We start from the raw sequence: 7255 nt of genomic DNA on the forward strand, positions 1-7255 counted from the left end.
ATCATTGTCGTGAAAATCGCATAAGGATCCGCTCTTTTATCAATTGCCCAACAGTAATTTGTTTACCCACTGTATGCTTATTTTCCTCACAGATGGATATGCCCCGAGTCTATTCACAACATATTGCCAAAACCTCCAACACCTTGCTGCCATTTATTTAGTTTTATTTTTTTCATTTTACAATTATATACAATTATCTACACATGGCATTCGCTTGCAAATATCAGGGACCAATGGGATTGGCAACCCTCTTGCCCGCGTGGGTGCAAGTTGTTTGTTCTTTTATGAGCAGTCGCTGAAGATGGTTGTGGATTGCTATTCCTATTGGTTGGATAAACCTTGGTTTCATAACTGAGGGAAATACTTACCCACTCCGTGCTGCGATTACCTGTTCCTCTTCACGGAAAACCCAACAAAGATCATGAGTATCACCGCACTACGCACGACCCAAGAGCAAGCGGAGAGGATCATCCGCAAGCGTGACACGGCTGCCAGGAAGCCCTGTCGTGACCACGCCACCTTCTTCCATGTGAAGCTCGACTACAATGGCACTGACTTTGGATCGAGCGATGACCACGAAGGAGGAGGAGCCGGCCTGCTCGACATGGCCTACGAGGTCGCCGTCAAGTATAGAGTAGTTTTGGGTGTTAGTTTTATGGTTTTTTAGTTCATCCAACAAAATATCCTTGGGCTCTATGTAAAAGTTATCCTAGTTTAAATGAACTTCGACCCGTTTATATAAAATATGTCGTGTTTGCAAGAATTTTGTTTGTTTTATTTGAAAATTTATTGAAATGTATTTGTAAAAAGAAAAAAAGATAGTGCTGGATTACGCCTTTCTGCATTCGTGTTCGAGACTAATTCCAATGCCCCTTCTGTAGACGGATGATGTAGTAAACATGTGGGTTGTTGGCACTATATAATGAGAGCACTTAGAGCATCTCCAGCCCCCCCCCCCCCAACAGACCCACCCAGACCCCTTTTAACTGCCAGTGCCAAACAAACAACCCAGTCGCGTCCCTAGGATGCCGAATTCCGCTGGTTCGGCCCATTTTTGGCCCAACGGTCCCAGGCGGAACCCAGCCCACTAGGGGCACTTGGGGGCTCTCGCAGAAGGAAAACTGTCGCATGGGCCACCACTAACAGGCAAAAAACACATTTTCCTCGCCTAGATTTGACCCGCGAATGGCAGGATGACACTTCCCCTTTGGCCGCCATGCCGATTCCGGCGCCACCCACTTGCCGAGAGCCGCTGCTCCCCCACTAGAAAGGCCATTCCCCAGCCAGAAAGAAAGGGATTCGTCGCGACAACCTCCATTCGGCGCCTGGGCGAGCTCTCCAGGACTTCGACCATGCAGGCACGGATACCGGTGGCTGGCCACCCACCACTCCCGTGGGTGTTCCACGAATTTCCTATTCGGCGAAAGACTCCGACGACGAGGAGCCGTTCTCGGCTTTGATGGAGGAGGAAGCTGAGGCCAACACCAACGACCAAGAACACCTCATGATCCTCGCCACTCTGGCTAGCCTATTCGCAAACAATGTGAAGCCGCGTCGAGGTGGCTAAGCGTCGGGCCGCCGCAAGAGCAAGCAAAAGCATCGAATGGAGGGCTATTGCTTGCTCCGACTACTTCACCGATGCTCCACTGCACGGCGAGGAAGTATTTTGGCGGCGTTATCGGATGAACCGGAAGCTCTTCCATAAGATTGTGAACTCTATCCGGGACTTCGACATCTATTTCATTTGCAAGAAGGATTGCACCGACAGAGTTAGATTCTCCTCCCTCCAAAAGTGCATGGCAGCTATGAGGATGCTTGCATACGGAGCTCCCGGTGATATACAAGAAGACTATGGACGCATGGTCGAGTCCACCAACGTTGAGTATTTGTACAAGTTTTGCAGGGTAGTGGTGGCAGTGTTTGGACCACAGTACTTGCGATCACCCAATGCTGAAGACACTGCTCGGATCCTAGCACACAATGCAACAGGAGGATTTCCTGGGATGCTTGGAAGCATCAACTGCAATGCATTGGGCATGGAAAAATTGTTCATTTCCTTGGCAGGGGATGTACAAAGGCGTCGAAGGAGCTTGAGTGTGGTACTTGAGGCAGTGGCTACACATGACCTCAGGATTTGGCACTCCTTCTTTGGTATGCGAGGAATTCAAAATGACACCAACGTACTGCAGTTCTCGAATGTCTTTGCCAAGCTTATTGTAGGTCATGCTCCTCAAGTGAACTTCAAGGTCAATGGGCGCCACTACAATAAGGGATACTACCTAGCAGATGGCATCTATCCTAGATGGTCCACATTTGTGAAGACTATCTCAAACCATGTACGAGGAGGCAAGAACTCCTACTTTGCTAAGTGTGAGGAGGCTGGTGGGAAGGATGTCGAGCGGGATTTAGCTGTGCTCCAATCTCGATTTTTTATTGACCGGTATCCTGCTCCGACCTGCTCAAAATCTCAAATGTGGGAGGTGATGAATTGCTATGTCATCTTGCATAACATGATCATTGACAGCGAGCAGGAGGAGCCAATATTTGACACTGAGCCATATTTCAGGCAGGGTCCACTTGCAGTTGTTGATCACCAGGTATGGACAGAATGGGCTGTCTTCCTCAATATGTGTCAGGAGATCCGAGACCCACACATGCATCAAGAACTACAACACGATCTAGAAGATCACCTATAAAGGCACAAGGGTAACGTCTAGTTCGATGTGTTTTAGTTTTTGTTCGAACTATGATATTGCTTCGTTGAACTACTTGATTTGTATCGATTTCTATGATGAACTATGTGGTAAAAATTATTTTTTTGTTAAACTATTGACGAAGTGTGTCGAATTTGTGGCGAATTTGTGTCGAATTTGGACCGATTTTGAGTTTGAAATTGGCGGCTAGGGGCTGAACTTAAGGCGACGGCTGGGAATCCGAACCCCCTTACACCCTCTCTCCATGGCAAAAATAGCGTCGGTTAGAGCAACTCCAATGGGGCGACCCATTTCGTCTGCGGTTGTCCGTTTGGGTCGGTGCGGACACAAAAGGCGGCCCAACGCGCCGACCCAAACGGACGCGTGTCCTGTTTTCGTCCGCGGGCGACCCATTCCCAACCCATTTTTGAGCCGGATTTGCGTCGCCGCGGACACGCGACGGACGCGAGCATGCTCGCCTTCTCCTCCCCCGGACCCACTGGTCGGTGGCACATTGCCCCCCCCCATCCAACCCTCGCCCGCCTCCTTCATCGTCGATGCCGCCGCCCATTTTTGCCAGCGACTCTGCCAGCTGTCGGCGCCTCCACATCGGCCCAACAACGTCGCCCAGTCCCACGTCGCCCGCCGCCACCGTCTTGCCGTCGGGGAGCCGACTCCTTCCCACCCCCACGCCCCCCACCACACAGCCCACCCCCGACCAAGAAGCCGCCTCGTCGCCCGACCAGATCCTCACCGGCACGCTCGTCGGACGCCGGCCCACTCGTCGAACGCTGGCAAGGCAGCTAGCTGGTCAGTGCGCGCCACGACTCCCTTCGCCGGTCGTCTCCTTCATCGACGCCCGCAAGTTGTTCGACAGTTTGCCAAGGTACAAAATGGACTCCGTCGACGAGTTCTTTTTTCACAATTTCCTTTGCGACTCCAACTATTCGTCGTCCAATGACGATGAGGAGATATTGGCTGTCGTGTTGGTCCATCACCACCTCAACAGCCAGCGGCCGTTGTTCCGTGGATCCATTCCGGGCCATATTCTGGCGTTGAATCGCAACCGAGAGAGCGGGCATTTCTTTCTTTCGAAGGACTACTTTGACACAACAAACCCGTTGTTCAAACATAAAAAATTTCACCGAAGTTTCCGTATGAGTAGGCATCTTTTCAACCGTATTAGAGAGGGGGTGGTGGGCTATGATGACTATTTTGAGTGCAAAGAGGATGCCGTTGGCAAGATGGGTTTTACCTCTTATCAGAAATGCACTGCCGCCATCCGAATGCTTGCATACGGAGTGCCCGGTGATCTCATTGACGAGTACGTCCGTATGAGCGAGTCTATTTGCCTAGAGTCCATGTATAAGTTCTACAAGGCTGTTATTGCTGTGTTTGGCCTTGAGTACTTGAGAGAGCCGACTGCTGAGGATACAACCCGTTTGTTGGCGATGAATGCTAGCAGGGGCTTCCCAGGGATGCTTGGTAGCATAGACTGCATGCACTGGGAGTGGAAGAACTGCCCTTCTGCTTGGCAAGGGCAGTATAAGGGCCATGTCAGGGCTTGCACTACCATACTAGAGGCCGTGGCGTCTGAAGATCTCTGGATCTAGCACTCTTTCTTTGACATGGCCGAATCACACAATGATATCAACATGCTTCAGCGCTCGTCGTTGTTTGCTAGGCTTGCCGAAGGCAACAGCCCACCGGTGACCTTTACTGTCAACGGCCACAACTACGACAAAGGATACTACCTGGGTGACGGTATCTATCCTCGGTGGACCACTATTGTCAAGACAATACCCAACCCTGTCGGAGAGAAGAGGAAAAGATTTGCCCAAGAACAAGAGAGTGCTAGGAAGGATGTCGAGCGTGCCTTTGGTGTTTTGCAATCTCGATGGGGCATCGTTCGGTATACTGCAAATACCTGGAGCACGCAGAAACTGTGGGAGGTGATGACTGCTTGTGTCATCATGCATAATATGATCGTAGAAGACGAGCGCCCGGAACGTCTGTATGATCAAGGGTTTCAGTTTCAGGACGACAATGTTGTGCATGAGCATGGAGGAGCGGCAACGTTTGAACAGTTCATCCAATTTCATCAAGACATGTGTGATTAGGAAACTCACGTGCAACTGCAAAATGATTTTGTTGAGCATATGTGGGCTCATGTTGGCAACCGAATTTATCTTCTTTTATTCGTTTGTAAAACTATGTGAGAACTATGTGAGACATTTTTATTTTTATTCGGCTCGTAATAACTATGCTATTTTATTCGGTCCAAATTATGTTATTTGATTCAAACTATGTAAATTCATGCAAAATAGAACGGCCAGCCGTCCACGTCGGCATATATGGATCAGCACGTTGGACGCTGTCGACCCATATCTAAAACACGACGAACACCGGACGGATGGTGGATCCAAACGGATAAAAAGCGAACGAGGACAAGATCACCGTTTGTTTGGATCGTTTCATCGGAGTTGCTCTTAGTCTTCCAGAAGACGCTATTTCAAGTCATGTAGGGCCGGACTGCTGAAAATGCTCTCACGCATTCCATGTGCAGCAGTAACTGAGCTACACGGGTAAAGTGGTACGCCACGTGTTGCGAATGCAAGGGCTACACATCCAAAGCGAAAAAGGCAAACACGCACATGCAGCATGCACCTGATCAGGTTCAGCAACCATGGTGTGCGGGCCAGCCATGTTTGGCTCCCAGAACATGAATGCTTTCTTTTCACTCATATGATGAGATCGATTTTTCCGTTTTAAAAAATAAAATAAAAGTAAGAATGATTTTACAAGGTAGTATTGTAATACTCCTTTCGTCCCAAAATTCTTGTTTTATATTTGTCTAGATATGAATGTATCTAGTCACGTTTTAATATTTAGATATATCTACTTTTAGACAAACCTAACACAAGAATTTTGAGACGGAGAAAGTACATTGCAGCAGCATGGGGCGGGCAACCACAGCGCCGTATTAACAGTGGTAATGAGGTGGTGGGCGACAGTGGCACGGCGATCGGCGACGGTGGGTGGGCGAAAGACGGCGGAAATGGCGGCACGGTGGTCGTCAGCCCGGAGGTGCAGTGAGTTTTGGCGGGCGACGTTGACATAATATGATTGGGGCTCATATTGCGGAGAGGTCATTTTCTACTAAATATTGTTGAAGTTGGACTGCCTTATTGGGGGTCATTAGTATTTTTCGTAATTAGGAATCTATTGGACCTGATTTTTCGGCCCAACTTTCTCAATACCTGATTTTCATCTGTGGAATACTCCCATCAATTTCTATTAATGTCGTTGATTTAGTACAAGCAAAGATGATATCCCACGGTGTGATTTATTCTGTTTCTCTCTAGTCTTCGACTTCAACACGGGTGCGCCCATCCAGCTCTCCTGCTTGCCTACCTGAATGTATACAGCATGCGATTAAATTCTGGTATCTTAACAGTACTAAAGATCTCCCAAATAGTGCACCACCCCAATTAGGTTCCCCCCAATTATGAGAGATATCTTGTCCAAAAACCGGCAGCCAATTATGTGAATCTATCAGAGATCTGACTACAGTTCGATCATATCTCGCATTTGCATGTGTCGCTGCACTAGCTAGCTAGTGTGTAGACAGAGGAAACACACAAAGAAGAGGGAGAAATGTGATAGAGGTAGCCAGCCAGCCAGCCAGGCTGGGAGAAAAAGAAAGCAGCTTTTTGGAGGATGGCTACATGTCGTGAGTCAATTATAAGCGGCTTGGAAAGAAAGACGAACCTCCTACATGCAACGTGTAAGGTATAGCATCTATCCATGTCAGGATCAGCGCATATATATCGACCCACCAATGATTATGGCCATCAAAAACAAGAGCACAATCAGGAGGAGCACTTAGCGTGTAAGCATGACATGTAAGCTGTCTAGCCAGGGCTGGGATTCCCCGGCGATAGCATCATTCCTGACGCGTGAGATGAATTGTGCCGGCTTTTCTTTTTCTTCAACTCCTGTTCAATTTTCGTCACCTGGACAGCAACTGTTTATCCGTCCTGCAGGTCCGATCATTGTTCCAAAATATATTCTCAGGCGTCCACCCAAATGTCCTTAATATTCTCAAACCGTATATATCGTTGCTAGCTGGCCGCCATCTAGTGGAACACAGTATTTTTGCTTTTCATTCGGATCTTAGAGCTAGCGAGCGTAGTTAGTTTTTCGTCACGTTTCGGATTTGTGGAAAATGAATATACCAGTACTAATGGACTAAGAAAATAATAGTTTAAAATCTGTAAGAAAATAGAATGATTTAGTCAGGACTGCATAACTCATGTCCCATTGAAAGTAAGTGGTTGTGTGCTGGTATTTTGGACTCTTCAACTATGCAAATGCCTTTGGCCTAACCTTATTCCGGCAATTAATTCCATGCATGCATGAATGCACGATATGTGACTGCCCGACATGCAGCTAAATGCATACTCCCTTCGTTTCAAATATTTGAAGTTGCAGCTTTGTTCTCAGTAAAAAAAAGGTTGGATCAATCTATAGAAAAAAAAAACGCTAGTGCCTGGAATATC

At 48.0% G+C, this 7255-nt stretch overlaps 1 pseudogene; it reads left to right on the plus strand.

Moving 5' to 3' along the window:
- The first annotated feature begins 421 nt into the window (after positions 1–421).
- Positions 422–5789, plus strand: LOC123450300 (annotated as a pseudogene).
- The last annotated feature ends 1466 nt before the right edge of the window (positions 5790–7255 follow it).

Source organism: Hordeum vulgare, chromosome 4H, assembly GCF_904849725.1.
Source record: "Hordeum vulgare subsp. vulgare chromosome 4H, MorexV3_pseudomolecules_assembly, whole genome shotgun sequence".
NCBI lineage: Eukaryota > Viridiplantae > Streptophyta > Magnoliopsida > Poales > Poaceae > Hordeum > Hordeum vulgare.